Source organism: Macrotis lagotis, chromosome 1, assembly GCF_037893015.1.
Source record: "Macrotis lagotis isolate mMagLag1 chromosome 1, bilby.v1.9.chrom.fasta, whole genome shotgun sequence".
Lineage (NCBI taxonomy): Eukaryota > Metazoa > Chordata > Mammalia > Peramelemorphia > Peramelidae > Macrotis > Macrotis lagotis.
The window spans coordinates 98,652,765-98,663,366 of NC_133658.1; the positions used below are offsets into that span (position 1 = coordinate 98,652,765).

Below are 10,602 nucleotides of genomic sequence, written 5' to 3' on the forward strand. Positions count from 1 at the left end.
TCCTCCATTCCCCTACCCTCCTCCCCTAGCTATTCTTGCTGTCCTTTATCTCAAATTATCTTATATTTTGTTTTTAATTATTCACCTCAGATGTTCTGTTTACTTCTTCCTGGCTCTCCCCCCCCCCCCCATTTAGAATGAAAAGTGCTGGACCTCTGATACAGTTCTGTTTTTGTTTTTGTATACCCACTGTCTAGCAGTCACTTGCAGAAAGTAAACAAACATTAAATGCCTAATTGAAGTTAGATGTTCTAAAAGAAATAAGGATGTGCATTTTGCTCACAATAGCCCTGTCAAGTTTAAGGGAGTAGAAGTCATATTCTCTCTGTCTTAAGAGGAGCAAACTGAGTTCCATATAAATTTTGTTGAATTGCCTACACATGGTCATAGAGTAGCTTAGCATCAGAGGCAGCTTCCTAACTTTTCCTTTCTCAAGCCCAATATTTCCCTTGGGGGGAAGAAGGGTAGAAAGTTATTTTTCTATGTGGCAACAGTTTTTGTTAATCTTAGAAATTCTTATTTTTGAATAAAATCATATACTTTCATGTCTATATGGTAATCAGTGGTCAAGTAAATTGGAAACTAACAAATATTTCTTTCCTTTATTCTAGTAACATTCCCGTAAATAAAGCCTGTTTGATGGGAGATGTCTGTAGATGCCAGTGGTTTTCGGTGAGTAAAAGACAGACGTAAGAATATTGTTTGCATGGTGTTTATAAACTTTTGTTTTAGAGTTTGTTTTCTTTCAAATTTCACACTTGAGTTCTTTGGAATCTTTGGAAGAAGCCTGAGCAGTTGCTCTAACTCTTGACTCTTCCTCCAGTGCCTTCATCCCAAGATTGAAAGTCATTTGAAACCTAAACAAATCTTTATACTGCCTGGCATGTACTGCATTCATTGTTAGCCATGGTACCTTCAGCCCTCCATCTCAGAAGTGGGAGGAAGCAGAGAGAGAACCTGCTAGGCAGACATGGGAGAAGAATGGTTTTTCCCTTCTGTTTTTTGAGAAGCAGCTGACTTCTTGATTGAAAACTCCTAAAGAGCTTTTATCTGGCAGTTGTGGATCATGTTTCAAAACAGAAGTAAAGGCCAGGAAAGCCTGGGAGGATTGGTTATATGTAAGAGAACTTTGTGCATATGTGGAATGATATGGGCAAGAGGATTGGGGAGTAGATGCTGTTGTGACAATGAAAATGGAAAACAAATAAAGCTCATTTACTTGTAGAAATGTCACATACAAGTTTTAAATAATTATTTCTGTATGTTCAAAATGCTGATTTAATGATAAGAGTATTAGAACTTTCCCTCCCAGTCTTTGATTAAAATGTTTGAGTTGAAGGTTCACGATAAAATGTAGAAATAGAAAACTACTTTCTAATGTTTATTCAAAACAAAAATAAGTGTGTTTGAGATTTTTACCTGAGATACAGTAATTCTTTGATTAGAAAGTTATAATACCTTTTTTGGAAGTAATTGAAAATGAAGGAAGAGGAATAGAAAAGCCAAAATGGTGCTATTTGAACAGTATGTTAAATTAACAAAAGTAAGTTATTGTGCAGCTATATATATTTGGTATTAATCTGTAAAACTATATAATAATAGTAACTATAATAATAGTAAGAAAATGCAAATATACTTTACGAAAGAATATTTGGGAGATATTGCAATAGCCATTTAGTGTAATCCTCTCCACAATATATCTCACAGGTGGTGGGCCCTCCAGTGGGGGCTGTCTCCTGGGTCTTGATTCATTCTGCTTTGGATAACCTAATTGTAGGGGAAGAAAATAGCAACATTTAATGAGGATCCAGTGGAGAGCAAGTCTGATGTCAGTAGCCGTGGTCATTTCAGATCCAAAAGTGTATGGTAAAAGGCTGCTATTAAAATGCTCCTAGTTGGATCTTGGGATCAAGCTGGGGGTCCTGCCACAAGGTGGACCACTTCTCATCTCAGACCCTGCCTTTTGGCATTCTCTCCATGCTCTTAGCTGAAAGGGCTAAAGCATTTACTTTCAAAAAATTAGAGTATTCAATGCAGGCTAGAATCACCTGGATGCCCCAGCTGGGAAGAATGGAATAGAATCTCTGGTCCTGGGTCCATGATTAAAAGGATGGCTGGGGGCCTTCATATTGTGCTGCTGTAGGTGAACATCTTGGACTGGTGCAAAGCGGATGAGAGAGAAGGCATTTGCCAAGAATGTTTTAATTATCAAGAATGAGGAAGTTTGAAGATGATCAGACACTGAAGATGATCAGACACTGTTGTAGCTCTGACCATAAATTGATGTCATTGATCATAAGTGATCCAGCAGCAGTATTCCCATGACCCACCAGGCAGCTTCTGAGAAACCAAAATCTTTGGGTTCCAGGGGGAGTGTGATTGAAGTTCAGAGAGAAAAAGTTGTACTGGCAACAGTAATAACTGACCATTAGGCCATTGAGAGAGCGGTTTGGATAAACTGTGTTGTCTCACTGACATGGGACAGGAAACCATTTTCAAAAGCCAAGAGACTCCCACAGCACCAGACCATTACCAGAAGACTTGTTTCCTATCAAATCAGGCTGTGGGGTGAAATGGTTCTGGAAAAGATGAGTGAGAAGGATGTCTTGACACAATATACCCACTCACTATAATAAACATGATTGGGGTTGTCTTTGAAATTGAAGAATAACTATTATTGTTAAGAAGTTTTTCCTTACACCAAATCTTAAAATTGCTACTTTGTATCTTCAGCTCTTACTGACTAGAATCAAGCAAAACAAGTCTAGGCCTTCTGCCACAGGACAGCCCTTTACATTCTTGAGGATTTCCTTGAGTTCTTTTTTTAGGCTAAATTGATCCTCATACAGTACTGGCTGTCTGGATTAATCTTGTTTGGCCACTTCAGTGTCCAGAACTGAACTCAATATCTCATCAGAGAGGAATATACACACAGGAGGAAAAATCTTACTAGTCCTGGCCACTGCCTGTCAATATGTCATAGGATCACATTTGCTTTTTTGGCCAAGGAAATCAGGAAGAACATCATGGAGAAGGTGGTACTTTAAACTAAGAGGGAAGTTAAGGATTCTCAAGGTAGAGGTGAGTAGCAAGTGCACTTTAGATGTGAGTACAGCTGTAGTCTAATATGTGAGAAATAAAGAAAAGGCCAGTTTGACCAAGACGGCTGTAGGGAGAAAAAGGAAACAGAAAAGATAGGTTTGGGGCCTGGTTCTAAAGGACTTTAAAAGCCAAATGAGAGAGTTCATATTTTAATTTTAAATAGTTATAGAGGAGGGGTGGAGCCAAGATGGCAGCATTTCCTGGGAACTCCTTCCCCCCCCACCAAAACTCCAAAAGTCAAATTATTGACACTAGCCAAAATTTAGAGGGGCAGAACCCACAGGAAGACTGAGTGATACATTTTCCCAGTCCAAGATAATTTAGAAGTTCCACGGTTTAAAGGTGTGTTTCACCAGGACCGGGAGTTGGAAAAAGCCCCGGTCACCTTGCAGCCTGGGGAACAGCTTGAGAGGGTGGGGAGAGAATTCTGCTACACCCGAATTAGTATGGAATGAGGAGCACCTGCTGCAGAACCTGCAGCAAGAATCTGGAAAAAGCAGCCTGCACCTCCAGAGCATAACCCACAGACAGTAAGAGAGTCAGGGGAGACTGCAGAAATTTCTCTGCTCTCCCTCAGGATAGGACTCTGCTGTTTGTCCACACTCAGATCCAAGCTGCAGTTTGGGCTTCCATACTAAGATAGCCAAGCAGGACTCCTCCTTATAGCACCAGCGCAGAGGGGAATGCTGTGGTTATCTACATATCAAACCAAGAGAGCATAATACCTTGGAGGAATAAAGGTCCCAGTGGGGTGTCCCCCCTCCCCCCCAAAAAACCCAAAACCTTAGAAATACTGTAAATTAGTATTGGACTGAGAAAATGAGTAAACAACAGAAAAAAAGAAGAATCTGACCATAGAGAATTACTTTAGTCTCATGAAAGGTCAAAACACATACTCAGATGATGACAAAATTGAAGGTTCCGTATCCAAAACTCCAAGAGAAATAGAAAATGGGCTCAGGCTATGAAAGAGCTCAAAAAAGACTTTGAAAAGCAATTAAGGGAGGTGGAGGAAAAATTGGGAGGAGAAATGAGAGTGCTGCAGAAAAATCATGAAACGAATCAGCAGCTTGGTGAAAGAAATGCAAAAAAAAATATGAAAAAATAATGTTAAAAGCCAGTTTAGGCCAAATGGAAAAAAAGCAAAACAAAAGGCAAATGAGGAGAAGAATGCCTTAAAAAGCAGTATTGGCCAGCTGGAAAAGGAGATAAAAAAAAGCTCTCTGAAGAAAATAATTCCTTCAAACGCAGAATGGAACTAAAGGAAGATGATGACTTCAAGAAATCAGGAAGAAATAAAACTTCCAAAAAAAACAAAAATTAGAAGAAAATGTGAAATATTTCATTGGAAAAAACAACCAACCTTGAAAACAGATCCAGAAGAAATAATTTAAAAATTATTGGGCTACCTGAAAGCCATGACCAGGAAAAGAAACTAGATTTCATTTTTCAAGAAATAATACAGCAAAGTTGCCCTGAGATCCTAGCAGCAGAGAGTAAAATAGAAGTTGAGAGAATTCACCAGTCACCTCTTGAAAGAGATCCCAAAAGAAAAACTTCCAGGACTATTATATCCAAATTCCAAAACTCCCAAATCAGAGAAGATTCTAAAAGCTGCCAGAAACAAACAATTTGACTACTGAGGCTCCATAGTCAGGATTACACAGGATCTGAGAGCATCTATATTAAGGGCTTGTAGGGATTGGAATATGATATTCTGGAAGGCAAAAGATCTTGGTTTACAACCAAGTACCCAGCAAAACTGAACATGGACTTTCAATGAAACAGGGGACTTTCACACTTTCCTATTGAAACAACCAGAGCTGAACAGAAAGTTTGATCTCCAAGAACAGGACTCTGGTGAACCATAGAGGGGGTGGATGAGAAGGACTAACTATGAGGAACTTGATGTTGAACTGTTTGTATTCCTGCATGGGAAGAAGATATTGGTAACTCATATGAACTTTCTCATTTATAAGAGCTGTTAGAAGGAGCATATAGACAGGGCACAGGAAGGAGTGGAATATAATGGTATAATGTAGTAAAAAGATGGAGTCAGTGGGTGATAGGGAAAGTACTGGGAGGAAGGGAAAGGAGATGAAAAAGCTAAGAAATTTCACATAAGAGTCAAGAAAAAGCTTTTTCAATGGAGTGGAAAGGGGAAAGGCAAGGAGGAATGAGTGAGCCTTCATTCTCATCAGAAATGTCTCAGAGAGGAAATAACATACACACTTAATAGGGTATAGAAATCTATCTTATCCTAGAGAAAAATGAGAAGAAAGGGATGGAATAAAGGGGCAATTGGGGGAGGGAAGGGGGGAATAGGTGATAGAAGAGAGGGAATATTGACGGAGAAGGTACTCAGATACAACACACTTTTGGACAGGGCCAGGATGAAAGGAGGGAGGAATAGAGTAGGGGGAAATATAGCTAGTAATAGCAACTGTGGGAAAAATATTGAAGCAACTTTGCTGGTGGACTTATGATAAAGAAAGCAACTCACCCCAGAGCCATTGAAATCTGAATGCAGACCGAAGTACATTTTCTTTCTCTCTCTCTCTCACACACACACACACACACACACACACACACACACACACACACACACACACTGTTCTTGAGGTTTCTCATTGTTGGGGGGTTATGTTTACTCTTATAACAAAATTATAGCATTGATAAATTAAAGTTCACTTGCAAAAAAATAAAGTTATAGAGTTTAATACAAACCATCAAGGTCATTTATTCATCAAAAAGAAAACAAAGAGATGGGTGTTTCTCCCTCACCTTGGGCTCCTGTCTTGTTAATTTTATAAATGAAACCACCTACATTACTGCATCCTGTAACTATCCAGACTTCTAGAATGATCGTAAGTGGCCTAAGGCAGTTGAAGACTGTGTTTTTCCCACTATTGAAGACAAAGGGAACTGGAGTCTTTTATAAATCTATCATTTGAGAGTTAATGTAAGCCAACCTTAGGTACTTTTGAATATGCCATTCATAAGTAGGTTAGATAAGAATTAAACTCAAGCCTTTGATGTCAAAGGTTCTCATTGAGCTTGTAGTCTTTTCTGTCTGCCTGTCTTCTCCCTCCAGAAAGAGACACCTAATGTAATAAGTTGGCCAAATGTCAAGAAGAAAGCATAAATGTTATATTTTCTTCTAACAAGTCTATTAAATAGTATAGAGAGATGCTATAAAAGTAGTAAAGTACTTGAGGAGATTCTCTTTGAATTTCATATAATTTTCCAGTCCATATTGCTCATGGTCATTGTTGAGAATTATTTGTGTTATGAAGTTTGTTACAAAGTATCATAGAATTTGGAGTTGAAAGGTGTGAAATCAGCCTTCAACCCTCTCATTTCACAGAGAAGGAAACCAATTCAGGCATCATCCAAACAGTTTTATAAAACTTCAGACAAATACATAGGAGAATCTGTAAGCATTTGTCAGTTATATACTTGGACAGTTAAGTGGTACAGTGGATAGAAAGCCCAGACTGGAGTAAACTCATCATCCTGAGTTCAGACTCTCAGTAGCTTTGTGACCCTGGACAAGTCACTTGACCCTGTTTTCCTTAGTTTCATGAAACATCTGTAAAATGAGCTGGAAATTGCAAACTACTCCACTATCTCTGCCAATAGATATCAAATCCCCAAATGGAGTCACGAAGAACGTGGCACAACTGAAAATAACTGGATAATAAGCATCAACTGAACAATAGGTAATGGATACACAGAGAAGCAGTCCATCTCATGGAATTTACAGTCTGACAGGGAGAGAGAGATCACATAAGCATTTAGGGAAAAAAATAAGCATTTCTAAATGCTAGACACTGTCATAAACATTTTTTTATAAATATTGTCTCATTGGAATCGTACATCAACATTAAAGGGTTGGATGTTATTGTTATTTCCATTTTATGGTTGAGGAAACTGAGGAAAATAGAGATTAAGTGAGGGACTGGGGAGACTCATGCTGAAAGTGGTACTCAAATTGAGTATTGAAGGGTACCAGGGATTTCAAAAGGTAAAAGTAAAGAGGGAGAACATTTCAAGGATGGAAACAACCAGAGCAAAGGCATGGAAATGAGAGATAAGTGCCATCTGTGAGCTGTGAGAATGCCAGTAAATAATGTGTAATGGGACTGCATGGGTAGAATAGAGCCAGATTGTGAGGAACTTTAAATACTGAACAGGGGATTGTATTGATAGTGAGTTTATGGAGTAATGGAGGGATATGGTCTGATCTGCATTTTAGAAAAATCACTTTGGTGACTTTGTAGAGATGAAATTGTATTGGCAAGAGTAGGTATGAGGAAGCTTGATACAGGAAGACAAACAGGTGATTTTATAGAAGTTGATTGAGGACCTGACCACAAGTGATGATTCTGTGACAGGATAGAAGGAAGATGTGGGGATCTTATCAAGATGAAGATGAAATGATTTAGCTACTGATTGGCTATGTGAGGTAGGTAACTGAAAGGAAAAAAAAAGACAGAATTTTTGAAATGAGGTTTGGGAGCAGTGATGAAATTAATGAATTCTGATTAGAACCTGTTGAGTATGAAATACCTTCCAGATATCCAATTCAAAATGTTCAAGTAGGCGAGTAGGTGAGTGGAACTGGATCTCCAGAGAGAGGTATAAAGCTCTCAATCTGAATCATGAAATGAAAGCATGTAGAAAGAGAAGAAGCCCAGGATAGAGCTTTTGGAGTAGATCCACAGTTGGAGATCATAGATTTGGATCATAGAAATGATCTTGCTCATCACTTAGTCTAATTTTTTCAAGTAAGGAAATAGTCATGATGGATTCAGATCTCATAACTACAATTATTGAGCTAGAAAATGTCTGAGGGGTTATATTCAGTCTCAAATCTTCTTGACTCTAAGTCTGGCACTAGATCACAGAGCTCAGGAATGGTCGGTCAGATGAGTAGAATGAGAAAGGGCAATATCTGAAAAACCTAGGGGGTGAGAGAGAATTCAGAAAAGCTGCAGCACATCACAGTCGTGCTGCAGAGGAGGTCAAGATATGGACTGATATTCAGTCATTAGATGTTCTAGTTCATAGGTTAACTTTGGAGAGAGCACTTTCAGTTGAGTGATAAGGTCAGAAACCAGACTGTAAAGAGCTGAGGAGTGAGGGAGAAGGGAGGAAATGAGGCATCGAGTATATGTACATCTTTTTCAATTTGCTAAACTAAGAAGGGGGGGAAGATAGAAGACAGTGAATCCTTTTCACAGTAAAGAAGTTGAAAAACATGAGTGTCTTCCCCAAATGACATATGCCAATACAATTGCCATTAGTATTAGACTAACCATTTTAATAACTTTAGAGACTAAATTAGAACTTATCTCTGCAGTTACTGAAAACTGTCACCTGACATTTTACACATAAAATACAGCAGAATATTACAGTATACTGAAATTTCACTTAAAAGTATTCTAGATATGTTCAGTTTTCCTATAAGAGTAATAGTTGCTCTTAATAATAGTTGAATTGAAGAAACATAGTGATATGTAAATTAACTTTAAATTCCATAAGCTTTTCTCTTTAGGATGGAGTTTTCTATTTTTGCATTTTGAGCAATTTTCCCATCTTATTTAAAATGCATTTCTAATAATTCAAGCGGTGTTTATTAATTTCTTAATGTGTGTGGCAAATTCTGGAGGTATGAAGACAAAAATAAATCAGCCCCTGCTCTTAAGGAGGTTGTGGGAAAGAGCATGTGCATGTGTAAGTAAGTATATACAGACTTATTTTTTAAAAGAAGAGTCTTATCATTTGGGATAATCAGGAAAGGTTTTGTGTAGAAGGTAGTGCTCAAGCTGAAGGAAGAACTGTGTTCCAGGTGTAACCCAGAGAGAACCTCCTGAGAGAAACAAATCAAGAAGACTGGGGTGAAAAGGGAAGGGAGGAGACCAAGACAGGGGTGTATTGTGGGGAGTTTTAATTTCTAAATGGAGTTTATGTGGGCATAGCAATAGAGAAGCACTAGCATTTGTTGAGTAAGAGAGTGACCCCTGTGCTTAAAAGAAGTGCTTCTGGTAGCTTTGGGAGCACAGACTGAAGAGAGTTCAGATGGGAGATGATGAGGGCCTGGTTGTGTGAGTGATGATGAGGAAGGGAGAAAAGAGAAGGGAAGAAGAAAAAAAAGAGAATAAGCATTTCTATAGTCCCTACTATCCTCACAACAACTCTACAAGATAAATTTTATTATTATCCCCAACCCTATAGTTGAGAAAACAGGATCACATAGAGAGAAAATGTATGAATCTGAATTTGAACTCAGAACTTTCCTTAGCTAGATGGCATAATTTGAAGTCAGAACTTACTTAGCTAGATGGACACAGCTAGCTGGTCCTGTTTACCTCATCTGTAAAATGAGAAGGAAATGGCAAACCACTCCAATATCTTTACCAAGAAAACCCCAGATCAGGCCATGAAGAAATAGACAGGACTGAAATGAATGAACAGTAATAACAAATTCCTGATTCCAGATCCAAGGCTCTAAACTCAACTGTGGGCCAAGTATTGACTTCATTTTAAAGTGTAATGTATGTTTTGCTGTATTTTTATTTTATCAAATAATTTTCAATTTGGTTTGGATACACTTGGGAGTGCTTTGTAGGTGCAATTTACATCACTTTTACATATTTTTATGTTCCAACCAAATTTTCAGTTTCCTGTCTCTGTCTGTCTGTCTGTCTGTCTCTCCATTCTTGAAATTCTTTCCACTAAGGGCCCTGTCTACTACAGCAAGATGCCCTTACACTTTTTTACTTTTAAGTGCTTCAATTGAGTTAAATTGATTCAAAGAGATTATGAAAGGAAAAGAAGGTAGATCAATCATAAAATAAAGGGAATACCAGATATATAGCTCCATTTCCTCTTGATATCTTTATTAGATATCTATTATTAGAGACCCAGTTTGCTGGTTCACTAGTAATCCCTTTTTGGAGGATTTATCAGAGGAAAGCTGTGGATCTATACCAGTTGTTGAAAAACCTATAGGAATGAGGTCATAAATCTTAGCCAACCTACATTTAAATGCCCATAGTGTGGCACTTAACCTAGGCACTGGGGACCCACTGGACTAACACATTCATAGAGAAACCTTCATCATCTTCTCCATAGCTTCCTTCATGGTTCACATCTTTACCTTATATCGGTTCAACTTCTACTTGGTTGGTCCTTTTCCTCCAAATTGCCACCAACTGCCAAATGTAGGACCTACCATTCAAAGGAAACTTTTCTGTCACATCACTTGTAAAAAATGAAGTCCTGTGTTGTTGTTCTTTAAAAAAAAATAAAAAGATGTAGTGTACACTTTTTTTTTTTTGTGGAGTTCACATAATGGAAAGGTCCAGACCCTAAAATACAAGACCTGGGACATGGAGTGAGGACAGGGACTGTGGAGAAGAAAGGTATAAGTCTAAGGATATTTATTTCAGCAACTGGAGCGGGGCAAATACAACTAGTTAGAAGTCCTTAGAA

The 10,602-nt window shown here is 38.2% G+C and overlaps 1 protein-coding gene across 6 annotated transcripts in view; it reads left to right on the forward strand.

Moving 5' to 3' along the window:
• The window catches only part of SOCS5 (suppressor of cytokine signaling 5), a 144,746-nt gene that overhangs the window by 115,960 nt on the left and 18,184 nt on the right, over nucleotides 1–10,602 (forward strand). For all 6 annotated transcript variants that reach the window (XM_074205285.1, XM_074205293.1, XM_074205272.1 and 3 more), the window contains one exon: nucleotides 612–672. The gene's annotated coding sequence lies outside the window, so the exon portion shown is untranslated. The remainder of the gene's footprint in view (nucleotides 1–611; nucleotides 673–10,602) is intronic.